The sequence below is a fragment of the Leucoraja erinacea genome, chromosome 12, assembly GCF_028641065.1.
Source record: "Leucoraja erinacea ecotype New England chromosome 12, Leri_hhj_1, whole genome shotgun sequence".
In the NCBI taxonomy this organism is placed as follows: domain Eukaryota; kingdom Metazoa; phylum Chordata; class Chondrichthyes; order Rajiformes; family Rajidae; genus Leucoraja; species Leucoraja erinaceus.
Window position 1 is genome coordinate 44,950,260 of NC_073388.1, and position 16,718 is coordinate 44,966,977.

Here is a 16,718-nt window from a genome sequence, read left to right on the forward strand (position 1 = left end):
TGCCACTGATGTTGAGGGGTGTGTGTTTGGGCTGCGACCTCCTGAAGTCGACAATCATCTCCTTAGTTTTTTCTACGTTTAATTCTAGATTGTTGTTGCCGCACCAGTCCACTAGTTGTTTCACTTCCTCCCTGTACATTGTTTCTTCCCCTCCACTGATGAGTCCCACCACTGTGGTGTCATCTGCAAATTTTATAATCCTGTTGTCCCTGAATCTGGCAGCACAGTCATGTGTGAGCAGTGTTAACAACAGCGGGCTGAGCACACAGCCTTGAGGGGAGCCGGTGCTCAGCGTGATCGAGCCTGAGGTGTTCTTGCCAACACGGACTGACTGCGGTCTCTCTGTCAGAAAGTCCAGGATCCAGTGACACAGGGTGGTGTTGAGGCCCAGCAGGGTTAGTTTCTCCACAAGTCTCTGTGGGATGATGGTGTTAAAGGCTGAGCTGAAGTCAATGTACAGGATTCTGGCGTAGGTGTTCTTGTTTTCCAGATGAGTGAGTACTGTCTGCAGCGTAGTGGAGATGGCATCTTCTGTAGAACGTTTGGGGTGATAGGCGAACTGGAGGGGGTCTAACGATGAGGGGAGGCTGGCAGTAATGTGAGGTTTAACCAGGCGTTCAAAGCACTTCATTACTATGTGGGTTTGGGCGACAGGGCGGTAATCATTTAGGCAGGCCACAACTGATTTATTTGCTATTGGGATTATTATGGAAGTTTTGAGGCATGTGGGGACAATGGCTTGACTAAGTGAGATGTTGAAGATGTCTGTTAGCACTTCAGCTAATTCATCCGCACATTCCTTGAGCACCCGTCCTGGGATGTTGTCGGGTCCAACTGCTTTCCACGGGTTGACCTTAGACAGGATTCTCCGTGTGTCCATTGAGTCTATGACCAGGACTGGCTGGTCAGTTTGTGAGGAGGGGCTGGCTCTCCCCTTGGGTGTGGTGTTGGCTGCATCAAAACGAGCAAATAAATTGTTCGGTTTATCTGGAAGAGAAGTGTCGGTGTCAGTCACCTGCTGCCTTGTCTTGTACCCCATCAGTGTTTGGATTCCCTTCCACATCCTCCTGGTGTCTCCTGTGTCACAGAGGTGTCCCTGAATTTTCTCTGCATAGGCACGTTTCGCTGTCTTTATTCCTTTTTCCAGTGCAATCCTGGTAGATCGAAGAGCGGCTGTGTTACCGCTCTGTAGGCTGCATCACGAGCCCTCAGCAGCAAGCGCACCTCTGCTGTCATCCATGGCTTTTCATTTCCACGTGCAGTGAAGGTTTTAATGACAGTGACATCCTCGGTGCACTTGGCAATGTAGCTGGTTACAGTCTCTGCGTACTCCTCGATGTTGATGAGGCCATCATAGGATGCTGCTGTCCTGAACACATCCCAGTCAGTGTGCAGGAAGCAATCCTGGAGTGCTGAGGCTGCTCCCTCTGGCCAGACCCTGGTGTGTTGGCGGGGGGCTGCCTTGTAATCCTCTGGGGTGTTGGTGTAAACCAAGTCCAAGATGTTTTCTCCCCAGTCTCAAAATCCACATATTGCTTGAATTTCGGAAGCACAGTCTTAAGGATTTGGTGATGGAGCAGGAAAATGGACGAGATAAAGATCTTCTAAATAAAGGTGTGAGCTTGAAGGGTTCTGTAGCCCACACATCCTCTTATAATTCCTATTCTTGCCTTCTTAACAAATCGATCTCTGCAGTAAAGACCTGGAGAACTTTGGATACCGATTGTTTTTGGATGATAACCAATTGGATATAAAGGTAATATTCAATCCTTGGTATGGGAAGACAAATATTTTCTACTCTCATAAACAACGACTTGGGAATTGACTGAGAGGAGAAGTCAGTCTATTATCCATTTCACCATTTGGGAAAAGAGCACCATTGCCTTTAACAAAACACTAAACAGCGACTTTCAATCATTTTAATTCAATGTTGCTTGACTCAGTTGTTAGAACTTTCATCTTTAGGTCACCAGGTTCGAGTTTCAAGCCCAGCAAATGTGATGATTATTGGCAGAATGCTGTGCTGGGATAAGGTACCAAAACATCGGCTTGCTTTCCTGCTCAAATAAAGGACATTACATCAAGATCTGATGTATTGCAGACTGGTGTATTTGCCAACATTTCTGTCATTGGTTGTCAATACCGACCATGTGTACAAATGTTCGCCTCCAGTTACACCCAACTCCAAGGGTAAGTTAGCAGGTCAGGCGGCATCTACAGAGGGAATAGATGTGCAAAGCTTTAGGTTGGAACACTTCTCCATACGTTCATCAGTCTGGAGAAAGTCCTGACCCGAAACATCACCTACCCATTCCCTTCACAAATGTTGCCAGACATGCTCCAGCATTTTGTGTTTAGTTTTAGTTTTAACTTTTTGTTTTAGAGATACAGTGTGGAAACAGGCCCATTCAGCTCACTGAGTCAACGTCGACCAGGGATCACCCCATACACTAAAGATAGACACACAAAGCTGGAGTTACACAGCTAGTCAGGCAGCATCTCTGGAGAAAAGGAATAGGTGACATTTTGAGTTGAGACCCTTGTTCAGACCCGACTCGTTTTGACCCAAAACATCACCTCTTCCTTTCTCCAGAGGTGCTGCCTGACTCAATGAGTTACTCCAGCCTTTTGGAATATCTCTTCGGTTTAAAGCAGCATCTGCAGTTCCTTCCTACACCATACACTAGTTCTATCCTACACATTAGAGACAATTTACAGAAGCCAATTAACCTGCAAACCTGCATGTCTTTGCGATGTGGGAGGAAACTGATGCACCCTGAGAAAACCCACATGGTCACAGGGAGAATGTATAAACTCTGTACAGACAGCACCCGTAGTCAGGATCGAACCCGTATCTCTGGCATTGTGAGGCAATATCTCTACTACTGTGCAACTGTGCTGCGGTTTGTTTAGTTTTTTCTAGCATCTGCAGTTCCTTGTGACTCCAAAGGTAAGTTAATCTCTTCAAATTCTCCTTCATTTGCAATTAGTTCTGCTCCCTGCGTACAGCAGGGTATTGACGTGCAGCAGGATGGGGTGATCTTATAGAAATGTGAGGTGATCTTACAATATCATGAGAGGGATAGATAAGGTAGATGCACACAGTCTTTTAACCAGAGCAGGGGAATCAAGAACCAGAGAGCGTGGGTGCAAGGTGAGGGGGGGGAGAAGATTTAATAGGAACCTAAGGGGCAACTTTCTCACAGCAAGAGTGGTGGGTATATGGAATGAGCTGCCCGATGAGGAAGTTGAAGCAGGTACTATCACAGTGTTTAAAAAACATTTGGACAGGTACATTGATAGGATAGGTTTAGAAGGATATGGGTCAAATGCCAGCAGGTGGGACGTGTAGATGGGGCATGTTGGTCTATGTGGGCAAGTTGGGCTGAAGTACCTGTTTCCACGCTGCACAGTGCATTCAGAAAGTATTCAGCCCCCTTCACTTTTTCCACATTTTGTTAGGTTACAGCCTTATTCTAAAATAGATTGAATTCTTTTTTTTTATCATTGATCTACACATACTACCTCATAATATAAAAGCAAAAACAGGTGTTTAGAAATTTTTGCAAAGAAATTAATAAGAAATAAATGAAATATCACACTTACATAATATTCAGACCCTTTGCTATGACACTCAAAATTGAGCTTCAGTACATCCTGTTTCCATTGATTATCCTTGAGATGTTTCTACAACTTGATTGGAGTCTATAAGTGGTAAATTAAATTGATTGTACATGATTTTGAAAGGCACACACGGTGTGTCGATAAGGTCCCACAGTTGACAGTGCATGTCAGAGCAAAATCCAAGCCATGAAGATGAAGGAATTGTCCGTAGACCTCCGAGGCAGGATTGTGTTGAGACACAGATCTGGGGAAGGGTATAAAACAATTTCTGCAGCATTGCAGGTCCCGAAGAGCGCAGTGGCCTCCATCATTCTTAAATGGAAGAACTTTGAAACCACCAGGACTCTTCATAGTGCTGGCCACCCAGCCAAATTGAGCAATCAGGGGAGAAGGGCCTTGGTCAGAGAGGTGACCAAGAACCCGATGGTCACTCTGACAGAGCTCCAAAGTTCCTCTGTGGAGATGGGAGAAACTTCCAGAAGGACAACTATATCTGCAGCACTCCACCAATCAGGCCTTTATGGTAGAGTGGCCAGACGGAAGCTACTCCTCAGTAAAAGGCACATGACAGCCAGCTTGGAGTTTTCCAAAAGGCACCTGAACAGGATTCTTTGGTCTGATGAAACCAAGATTGAACTCTTTGACCTGAATGCCAAGCGTCACGTCTGGAGGAAACCAGGCACCGCTCATCATCTGGCCAATACCATACCTACGGTGGAGCATGGTGGTGCCAGCATCATGCTGTGGGGATGTTTTTCAGCGGCAGGAACTGGGAGACTAGTCAGGATCGAAGGAAAGATGAACGGAGCAAAGTACAGAGAGATCCTTGATGAAAACCTGCTCCAGAGGGTTCAGGACCTCAGACTGGGCCGGAGGTTCACCTTCCAACAGGGCAATGACCCTAAGCACACAGCCAAGACAACGCAGGAGTGGCTTTGTGACAAGTCTGTGAATGTCCTTGGATGGCCCAGTCAGAACCCGGACTTGAACCCGATTGAATATCCCTGGAGGAACCTGAAAATAGCAGTGAATCTACACTCCCCATCCAACCTGACAGAGCTTGAGAGGATCTGCAGAGATGAATGGGAGAAGTTACCCAAATACAGGTGTGCCAAGCTTGTAGTGTCATACCCAAGAAGACTTGAGGCTGTAATCGCTGCCAAAGGTGCCTCAACAAAATACTGAGTAAAGGGACTGAATACTTATGTAAATGTGATATATCAGTTATTTCTTTTTAATTACTTTGCAAACATTTTTAAATACCTGTTTTCACTTTTTTCTGATGGGGAATTGTGAATGGAATGATGATTAAAAAAATGAATGTAATCCATTTTAGACAAAGACTGTAACGTAATTAAATGTGGAAAAAGTGAAAGGGGTCTGAATCCTTTCCGAATGGTTGACTCTATGCTTTTACATGGAGATGCTTCAGGAATTTATTAAATTACCCAACGTAAATTCAACATGAAATTGGAAAAATGATGCCAATTGAGAAACCACCAGGCAGTTTCCCCATGACTGGCCATACGTCTGAACAGCCCATGACGTTAGGAATCTGAAGGGGTGCATTCCCTGTGCATCTTTCACAGATCCAGTGAACTGTAATCGGCATTAATTAACACCGCACACACTTCTTCTTGGCCGCAATGTAAAGGTGGTATAAATGGAAATGGAAACCATGTGTTCTCCTAGAAGTGGCACTGGGATTCTTTGCCAGAGCTAAAGCAAAGGAATTTTACAGTGAATATGCTGTTAACGCAGAATATGAAAATCAGTCGCGTTCTAGTTGCAGCATGAAAGAAGAGAACCATTGGGTCCACAATGGGCCTATGTAAGAGCAATCTAGCTCATCCCACTCACCTGCCCTCTCTCCCTGGTGCAAAGAATTATTTCAGATCTTTATCCAGCTCTCCTTTGAATGCTATGCTTGCTTCTGCCTTTACTCCTGGCAGTACATTTTCAACAATAACCACATTTTGCACAACAATCGTGTCTTTAGACTTTATAGAGACAGCAAGGAAACAGGCCCTTCAGCCCACCGGGTCCGTACCAACCAGCAATTACCTCTTACGTTAGCATTATCCTACTTAGTAAGGACAATTTACAATTTTATCAAAGCCAATTAACTTACAAACCCATACGTCTTTGGAGTGTGGGAGGAAAGCAGAGCACCCAGAGAAAACCCACGTGGTCACAGGGAGAGTGGATAAAGTCTGTACAGACAGCACTCGTACTCAGGATCAACCCCAGCTCTTTGATGCTGTAAGACAGCAACTCTACCGCTACACTAGTGTGTCGCCCCCAGTTTTATTTTGTTTTTGCCTTCATTCTATGTTCTGTTCCATTTAATAGGTTAATGGTTGAATTCCTACCATGCTAGAAAAACAGCATGTGATACTGTGATATTAAGTCACAATTCCACGTTTTGTTTGTTGGTCTGTGCCATTCGTGATGGGTTGATTGCTGCACCTCTGTACAATGTGGATTTTTGTTTTAGTGAAACAAGGGACTTACAACTGTGCGGCACGGTGGTGCAGCGGTAGAGTTGCCGTCTTACAGCGCTTGCAGCTCCGGAGATTCCGGGTTCGATCCCGTCTATGGGGGGGGCTCGTCTGTACGGAGTTTGTACATGACCACGTGGGATTTCTCTGAGATCTCTGGTTTCTTCCCACACTCCAAAGAGGTACAGGTCTGTAGGTTAATTGGCCTGGGTTTGAATACCTGGTATAAGTGTAATTGTCCCTAGCGTGTGTAGGGCAGCGTTAATGTGCGATCGGTGCGGACTCGGTGGGCTGAAGGGCCTGTTTCCGTGCTGTAGTTCTAAACAAAAAAACTAAACAGACTCACGATAACCTCTCATCCAAAATATAGCTGGTTGCTAAATTGGAACTCAGTCCCACTGTGCATTGATTTCTGTACCTTGGTGAGAACAGAGCAGAAGAAAACATACTAAGACAAAAATATATGTGAGTATTGGTGTTTGTCAAGAAAAATCTGCATCAAGTAAAATAGAGACCCAAGAGACATACGAGGCTGGAAACAGGAGCAACAAACAATTTGCTGGATGAATACTGATTTAGTATCTGGACCTGTAATACCGACAAGGGCAGCACAGTGGCGCAGCGGTAAAGCTGCTTCCATACCCCACCAGAGACTCAGGTTCAATCCTGACTATGAGTGTTGTCTGTACGGTGCTTGTAAGTTCTTTCCATGACCACGTGGGTTTTCTCTAGGTGCTCCAGTTTCCTCCCACATTCCAAAGACGTACAGTTGTGTAGGTTAATTGACAAGTGTGTGTAGTATAGTGTTAGTGTACAGGGTGATTGCTGGACGGCATGGACTCGGTGGGCTGAAGGGTCTGTTTCCGTGCTGTATCTCTAAAGTCGAAATCTAAAGTTTAATTAATTTCCCTCCATGGCTTCTGTTCAACTCTTTGAGTTCACCAGCAAATTATTTGAGGCTCTGCAAGTTGTTCAATGTGTGTAGTTTTCCAACGTGGATTTAAATGATTAGGTTTGCACATGCCCTTTTTTTAAAATGAGGAAACAATCTGTATTAGTTGCAACAGACCAGCTGGAGATGAGTCTCAATCTCTCAATACCATATGGGTGAAGGCAAATTTATCACCCATTGGGAAGTCTCCTCATTTGGAGTTTTTTTTTGTAATCAGTAGATGTGACTGTAGACCACATTCAATCCCCACATCATTAATCACCATTGTGTGGACAGCTTGATTATAGTCATGTGTGGTCCTTTTGCTGAATGGATAGCACGCAACAGAAAAGCTTTTCACTGTACCGTGGTACACATGACAGTAATAAACTAAACTAAACTAAGCTAAGGTGTGTTCATACAGTCATAAGTTATAGGAGCAGAATTAGGCCATTTGGCCCATCAAGAGTACTCCACCATATAATCATTGCTGATCTATCTCTCCCTCCTAACCCCATTCTCCTTGCTCCCCATCCCCCATAAACCTCTGACACATGCACTATCTATAATCTATATTTCTCTGCCTTAAAAATATCCACTGTCGGCCTCCACAACCTTCTGTGGCAAAGAATTCCACAGATTCACCACCCTCTGATGAAAGAAATTTCTCCGCACCCATTCCTTCTCTCCAGAGAAGCAGGCTGAAGCAGATGCAGGGTGCCTGTCCCACTGCATTAAATAACATTAAAGAACATCCTTTAATTCTGAGACTATGACCTCTTGTCCTAGACTCTCCCACTCGCAGAAACATCCTCTCCACAAGCCTTTCACTATTCTGTATGTTTCAATGAGGTCCTCCCTCATTCTTCTAAACTCCAGCAAGTACAGGCCCAGTGCCACTAAACGCTCATCATAGTTTAACTTGCTCATTCCTGGGATCATTCTTATAAACCTCCTCTGGACTCACTCCAGAGCCAGCGCATCCTTCCTCAGGTAAGGTGCCCAAAGTTGCTCACAATATTCAAAATGTGGCGTACCAGCGCCTTATAGAGCCATTACATCCCTGTTTCTGTATACAAGCCCTCATGAAATATATGCTAGCATTGAGTTTGCTTTCTTTACTACCAGTTCGACTTGCAGATTAACTTTTTGGCACCTCCAATTTCTGGAAATTCTCCCCATTTAGAAAATAGTCTATGCTTTTATTCCTACTACCAAAATGCACGACTCCACACTTTGCTACACTATATTCCATCTGCCACTTCTCTGCTCACTCTCACAACCTGTCCAAGTTCTTCTGCAGAGTCCCTGCTTTCTCTACACTACCCGCCCTTCCACCTATTTTTGTATCATCCGTAAACTTGGCCACAATTCCTTCCATCCCCTCGTCCAAATCATTACTATACAATAATTGACATATAAATCATTAATAGGCAACCTTTCTTACACGCTGCCTATTTAAACTAATCTGTCTGCCTGAATGTGATCCTTATCCATGCATTCCCTGCATGTCCATGAGCCTATATAAAAGCCTCTGAAATGTCACTATCATGTCTGCCTCCTCCACCACCTCTGAATGCAGGTTCCAGAAACTCACCCCTCTCTGTGTAAAAACCTTGCCCGCACATCTCCTTTAAACATTGCCCATCTCACCTTAAAGCTATGCCTTCTATTCTTTGCCATTTCCACTCTGGCAAAAAGGTTTTGATTGCTTACACTGTCTATGCTTCTCAGAATTTTAAATATTTCTAATATGCTAAGGTTACCCCTCAACCTCCCACGTTCCAGAGAAAATAATCCAGGTTTGTCCAACCTCTCATTCTGGCTCACACCCTCCAATCCAGCAACATTCTGGTAAGTCTCTTCTGCACCCTCTCCAAAGCCTCCACATCCTTCCTATAATTGGGCGACTAGAACTGCACACAATGTGCCACATGCAGCCCAACCAATGTCCTAAGGACCACAACGTGACTTCCTGACTCTTGTACTCAATGCCCCAACTGATGAAGGCAAGTATGCCTTCTTTGACACTCTTTCTATTTGCGTTGCCACTTTCAGGAAGCTATGGACTTGGACCCCAAGATCCCTCTGTACATCAACGCAGTTACGTTCTTGCCATTAACTACTGTATATGTTTTCCCTTTACATTCAACAATTTTGGTGTCATCTGTAAACTTACTCACCAACCCAGCGGTGTAGGTGACCTCTTTTTGTATACATTGGGTATGCAAGCAAAGAATTTCACTGTGCCTAGTCACATGTGACAATTAAGTATTTCTACTCCTATTCCTATTCCTATTCCATTAACATGTATATCCAAACTGTTTATGTATATCACTCTGAATTTATCCCTTCTAATAGCCAGCTTGAGTTTGTTCCGGCTTATTTTATATTCCTCAAAGGTCCTGTCTGATTTAATCTTTCTAATCCTTACATACACTTCCTCTTTCTTTTTGACCAAATTTACCACCTTGGTCATCCAAGGTTCCCTTACCTTGCCATCCTTATCCCTCCTCCTAACTGGAACCTGCCAGTCCTGAACTCTGATCAGCTGGTTTTGAAACAACTTGCACGTGTCAGATGTGGACGTACCCAATGACAACTGCTCTCAATATACTCTCCATAGTGCCTATCGAATAATGCTGTAATCTGCCTTACCCCAATTTAAAAACTTCACCCAAGGTCCAGATTTATCCTCATTCACAACTATCTTAAAACATATGGAGTTGTGATTGCTGTTCCCCAAAATGCTCTTCCACTGAAGCAACAGTAACCTGACCTGATTTAGCTCCTAACATAACAATCCCAGTGTGGTCCCTCCTCGAGTTGGATATCTACATATTGTTTCTTGAAGCCTTCATGGATAAACCTAACAAACTCTCCCCTGACTTACAGCGATGATTCACATGCAACAGAATACTGAAGGGCCTGTCCCAATTTCACGACCTAATTCACGACCAGTTTTACTCGTGGCCATTTTTCATCAGGGTAGAAAAACGGCCTGACCTACTTGATGCCACGAGTACCTACGACTAGCATCACGGCCTGCTACGACCTACCTACGACCTCCTACGACCTCGTGACGACCATGCTGCGAGTACGAGTCAAGGGCAAACTCAGCAGAGGTCGTGAATTAGGTCGTGAAAGTGGGACATGTCCGTTAGCCTCTGATCTGCTCTTGTAGCTACATTACGAGTGTGTTTGGGTTTCCAGTGAATGGTGTCAGCTCACAACTGATATGGTGATAGTACTGCAGTAGAAGTGGTTTTACTGGAGAACATCATTGCTTGTCATAAGTGTGTTATGAATGTCGTTTCACACTTATCATTCTGAACCCCAATCACTCCCTCTACTCCCCTGTCCTATCAGGTAAGAGGTACAGAAATATGAGAATTCACACCTTCCCAGTTGTTATCAGGTAAATAAACCATCCTATCAACAACTAGAGAATGTTCCTGAGCTGCTATCTATCTCATTGGAGACCCTCGGTCTATCTTGTTGTCAGAGGTGTTACATCAACAAATGCCCCCACGTCTGGGAGAGTGATGAAGCAGAGGGCCGTCAGAGAGCAATGAGGGCTACCAAGAACGAAGGGGACCCAGCGGGGAGGGACTGCTGAGGATGAAGGGGGACCCAGTGGGAGGGGGAGGGATGGGGGTGGGGGGTCCTACTCCCACGTGCGGTGGCAGGCAGTAGATTGGCCTGTTCGGTGAACTTTGTCGGATCCATATCTGAGGAAGGATGTGCTGGCTCTGGAGAGGGTCCAGAGGAGGCTTAATCCCAGGAATGAGTTAACCTATGATTAACCTATGATGAGCATTTGACGGCACTGGGCCTGCACTTGCTGGAATTTAGAGGAATGAGTGGGGACCTCATTGAAACATTCACAATAATGAAAGGCTTGGATAGAGTGGCAGTGGAGAGGATGTTCCCATTAGTGGAAGAGTCAAGGACTAGAGGTCATAGCCTCAGAATTAATGAACATTATTTTAGGTAGGAGATGAAGAGAAATGTCTTTGGTCAGAGGATGGTGAATCTGTGGAATTCTTTGCCACAGAGGGCTGTGGCCATCAGTGGATATTTGTAAGGGAGATATAGATAGATTCTTGATTAGTACATGTGTCAGAGGTTGTGGGGAGAAGGTAGGAGCATGGAGTTAGGAGGGAGAGATAGATCAGCCATGATTGAATAGCGGAATAGACTTGATGGGCCAAATGGCCTAATTCTACTCCTATCATAACCTTATGACATAAAATGTTGCGATAATGGTCTAAGTGAGGCAAGCTATATGATTTTACCGGGTGGATGCAAAACCAGGCATTTTACTGTACCTAGGTACATGTGACAATAAAGTATCTTTGAATCACTGAATCGTTGAAGCAGCTGAAAATGGTTCTGGCTCACTGCCCTGGGAAAATTGCTGCAGCAATGTGCAGGCCTTGAGGTTGCAACCCCCAGCAGATACATCCCTTTTAGTCTGTGCCAGGTATGGCTCCATCCAACGGAGTGTGTTTTCTTGATTCCCAGTTTTACTTGGATTCTTCAATTCCGGGTTTGGGAATCTGCTCATTTGTCTACGTTTCCACACCGCCAAGGTTGCGATGAAGTCTGGAGCCAAATGGTTCTTGTACCCAAAATAAGCATCAGTGGGCAGGTTAATGATGAGGGAAAGTTGTATAATAGTAATACCGTCAATACAATGTTCTCTGATCTTATTGATAGACTAATGGAGCAGAAATAGGATGAAATTGGAGGTAGACACAAAATGCTGGAGTAACTCAGCGGGTGAGGCAGCATCTATGGAGAGAAGGAATTGGCGACGTTTCGGGTCAAGACCTTTCTTCAGACTGATGTCAGGGGAGCGGGGAGGACAAAGAAAGAATGTAGGCGGAGACAGTGGGACTAGTGGGAGGACTGGGAAGGGAGGGGGAAGTGGGAAAATGAAGAGAGAGAGCAAGGGCTATCTGAAGTTAGAGAAGTCAATGTTTATACCACTGGGGTGTAAACTATGGCACTGTGCACCACTGTGTTGCTGAACCTGATGGTGAATCAGTGGTGGAGCAGATGGTTCAAGGCCCCAGCATCTGACTTCAAGCTCTTCTTGGACCAAGCTTCCCATTCCCACACCGACTTCTCTCTCTGTGGCTCCCTCCGTTGCCACAGTATGGTCACAACGTACCAGAGGAAGGGCAACTCATGTGCCATTTGGGTATGAACATTGAATTTACTAATTTCAAGTGATGTCCCCCCACCCAACCTTGGTTTGCACCCATATCTTCCACCATCTCCCACCTCCCATGCCCTCAGTTACTCTGTTCCTTTCCCCTCCTTTGTACATTCATCTCCCATCTCCGAGTTCCCCATCATCCTTTTTATCCTGTTTCTTTCCACTTTCCCATCCCTTTTCACCTATATCCCTCCCACCAGCTTTCCATTTTATTCCTCCTCTGCTCACCTTATCTGATACCCATTGTCTTTTTTTCATCTCTAGCCTTTGACACTTATCCACCCATCTGCCAGTCAAACCCGCCTCACCTGTATCCACTTATCACTTGCCAGGTTTTGGCCCGCCTTTCTTTTCCAAATTTCTCTTCCCTACTCCTCCTATCAGTCCGAAGAAGGATCCCAACCCCCAGATGTCATCTGTCCATTCCCTCCACAGATGATGCCTGGCCTGCTGAGTTACTCCAGCACTTTGTGTTTTGCTCAAGATTTCAGCATCTGCAGTTCCTTGTGCCAGCCAGAATTCCAAGCACTTCCATCACCTATGAAGCACTGGGCAGGTTCATGGATAGGACATGTTCAGAGGGATATGAGCCAAATGCAAGCAGGTGGGACTAGTGTAGACTAGTGGGATAAGTTGGTCGGCATGGACAAGTTGGGCTGAAGTGTCTGTTTCCACGATGCATGGTCCTATGACTCGATCTATGACTCCAAGCACAATGAGAAGTAAAGTGCCAGCAATGAGAAGCTATAACACAGGATGATCTGGTTGTTTAGCACCATATTGTTGTCCTAAGTCACTTGAAAGACAAAGTTACTTTCTTAAAGGATGGCAATGAGTTGGAATGTTTACTATGATGACAGAAAGGGAACAGGGGTGTGGAATGTGGGGCTGTAATGCCCCTGTCCCACTTAGGAAACCTGAACGGAAATTCTGGAGACTTTGCACCCCATCCAAGGTTTCCGTGCGGTTCCCGGAGGTTCCTGGAGGTTCCCGGAGGTTTTTGTCAGTCTCCCTGATGGTCGAAAGTGGTTTCCACTTCTTCTATGTTCCGGCGATTATTTCAAAAAATTCGAAACCGGCCGCGACTAAAAACAGGTTTCCGTTTTTAAAATCGGTAATTTTTTTGTTGAAGCCGGTTGCGATGCTAGTTGAAGGTGGTTGCCGGAGGTTGCAGGTAGTGGGATGTCTTACCTTCCACTAGCTGCAACCTCCAGCAACCACCTGCAACCTCCAGCAACTGTAACTTTATTGGAAAGCAGTTAAGCACTAGGGGTGGCACAGTGGTGCAGCAGTAGAGTTGATGCCTTACAGCGCTAGAGACCCCAGTTCCTGACAACGGGTGCTGTCTGTATTGAGTTTGTATGTTCTCCCTGTGACCGCGTGGGATATCTCCGGGTTTAGTTTAGTTTAGAGATACAGCAAGGAAACAAACCCTTCGGCCCACCAAGTCTGCGCCGACCAGTGATCCCCATACATTAGCCCTGTTCTACACACAAGCGACAATTTACAATTTTACCAAAGCCAATTAACCTACAAACCTTATGCATCTTTGCAGTGAGGGTGGAAACCAGAATACCCGGAGATAACCCACGCAGGTCACAGGGAGAACGTACAAACACCGTACAGATAGCACCCGCGGTCAGGATTGAACCCGAGTCCCTGGCGCTGTAAAGCAACAACTCTGCCGCTGCCTGAATCATCTGACAACTGGCGATGTTCTCTTCCGCTGGGAGGCCTTAATTTTCCCTCCGTTTCCCCTTCTTCTCTCTCCCACCTTTGAGAATGTCCTTAAAACATATCGCTGAGCGAGCTTTTAATTTATTCATGTCGTTTAGCATCAAAGTTCATTTCATTAGACTCCTTGATACACTTGGCAGAGTTAAAGATGTACTTGTTTTTGACGGTCCATATTTAACTGGATTGCATTGCATCAAATAGAAACATGGTTTGTTCTCCTGACAATGTTTTAACAGATACTTATTTTGAAAATGAAAATTGAAAGCCAATAAATCGAGCAAACACTTACTGTAAGGCGAGAAAAATTAACGGGCATTGGTCTCTTTGATGTTTAATAATGTTTCTAAAAAATTCTACATGCTTCTGTGGTCATGATCATTCATCATGGCATTAATGCAGTTCCTGCTTCAGACTGAAATCATTTCTGTAAACACAAGCTTAGATTAAATATTGAGGGAATAAATACTGCAATTATGAACGATTTTGGTATTTTACAATCTGAGTGTAGAAATCAATGGGAGTAGGTGTGAACTTTGATGAAGCCAGATATAGTCTTGGCCAAGGAAGGAGATCATTCACAGCCTGGCTGTTACTCCAGCTTGAGATTATGGTAGTTTGATGCTCAGGGCTTGGTGCTCCATTGCAGTCAGAAAAGTGACAGGGAGATCTCAGCCAAAACTGGAACCTTCTCCCAGTGAAATTGAGACTTAAAAGTTCATGGTCATTAGTTCATAAATGATAGTAGCAGAATTAGGCCGTTTGGCCCATCAAGTCTACTCCGCCATTCATTCATGGCTGATCCATCTTTCCGCATTCTCCTGCCTTCTTCCCAAAACCCTAATCAAGAAGGGTCTCGGCCCGAAACGTCACCCATTCCTTTTCTCGAGAGATGCTGTCTAACACACAGTTACTCCAGCTTTTTGTGTCAATCTTTGGTTAAAACTAGCATCTGCAGTTCCTTCCTACACAAGGATCTATCAATCTCCGCCTGAAAATATCAACTGACGTGGCCTTCACAGCCTTCTGCAGAAAAAAATTCCACAGATTCACCACCCTCGGACTAACAGAATTCCCCCACATCCCCTTTGTAAAGGTATGTCCTTTTAATCTGAGGCTATGGCCTCTGGTCCTAGCCTCTCCCACCAGTGGAAACATCCAGTGGAAAAGACTGCAGATAGCGAACCTTGAGCAGAAAATAAATTGCTGGAGGAACTCAGTTGGTCAGACAGCATCAGGCTGAAGAGCGTTACAGTCTGGAACGTCATCTCTCCATTTTGCTCCACGGACACTGCCTGATCTGCTGAGTTTGTCTCCCCCCCCCCCCCCATTAAGGTGCTCCAGGCAGAAACCTCCATCCCATTTTACAAAAGACCTTGGAGAATGATGAAGCTTGGATGAAAATCAAGAGGTTGGGAGTGGGATTAGACTCAATGGCCCTTTTTTGACAGGCCAGAATACCATGGGCTGCTCCCTACATGTCAGAGGCTCCATGAACTGGATTAAAGTGGTCAGCGGATTAAAGGTAACGCCCAAGGGCGTTCAGTCAAGAACTGCTGACCTCTTGCCTCCAACGTGAGCTGTGCCACCTTGATGCTCCAATGATTTGCCCCATGATTTATCCTCCTCCTTCCTCCTCACCACCCTCCTCCTTCAGAGGATCATTCAATCCCAAGCTATGGCTGAATTCCACTTTCAGTAGATACTTCTTCCACTAGGTGGTTACTGTATCTTCCTACAACGGTGTTGCTAACTTACATCGCCAGAGACTCAGGCGCACTCTTCAAGCTGGTTTGGGATAGGGATTAGAGGAATGTTTATACAATAATACCTATTTTGTTTGTATCGGCTTTGATAGCTTCCATCTATTCCAACCCGAGGCTCCCAACTCACATCTAATCCAGCCCAGGGAAAGAACATCGGATGAAAACAGAGTGAGCTTTAAGTCTTTTGGCTTTAGACTTTAGGGATACAGCAGGCAAACTATGTACCCACTAACCAGTGATCACCCTATACACTAACATACACACACTAGGGATGATTTTATAATTTATCAAAGCCAACTAACCGACGAACCTGTACCTTTTTGGAGTGTTGGTGGAAGCCGGAGCATTTGAAGAAAACCCAAGCGGACACAGGGAGAATGTACAAACCCCGTACAGACAGCACCCATGGATCAAACCTGAGTCTCTGACGTTGTAAGGCAGCAACACTGTGCCACCCTACTGTAGGAAGACACAATAACTTGGATCTCTGCTCTTACTTACTGTACAAAGCACTCAGGAATCTAGGATGTGTATATTGGCCTCTCGTGAACATAGAACAGAGAAGGGTGAAGGAAATCTGACTGGTGCTTTGAGGAAGTCCAAGGCATCAACCAATATCACCTTCCCTTACCGTCATGCAATTTCTCATTTTAAAAGCATTTGTTAACCTATGCAGGTTTATGGCATTTAATTTGGAAGAGTCGGTTATCCACGTATAAATTCAATGTTAATTCATAACTTAAAACAGAGCTCTATTTTGAAAAGAGCCACAATATCCTTACATCAAAGCCACACAGAAACAAAAATACTGCCCAATTTTTATTTATTTCAAAATAAAGATACAAAGTGCTTGAGTAACTCAGCAGGTCAGGCAGCATCCCCGGCGAACATGCATCGGTGACGTTCAAGGTTGGGAAGCTTCTTCAGACTGATTT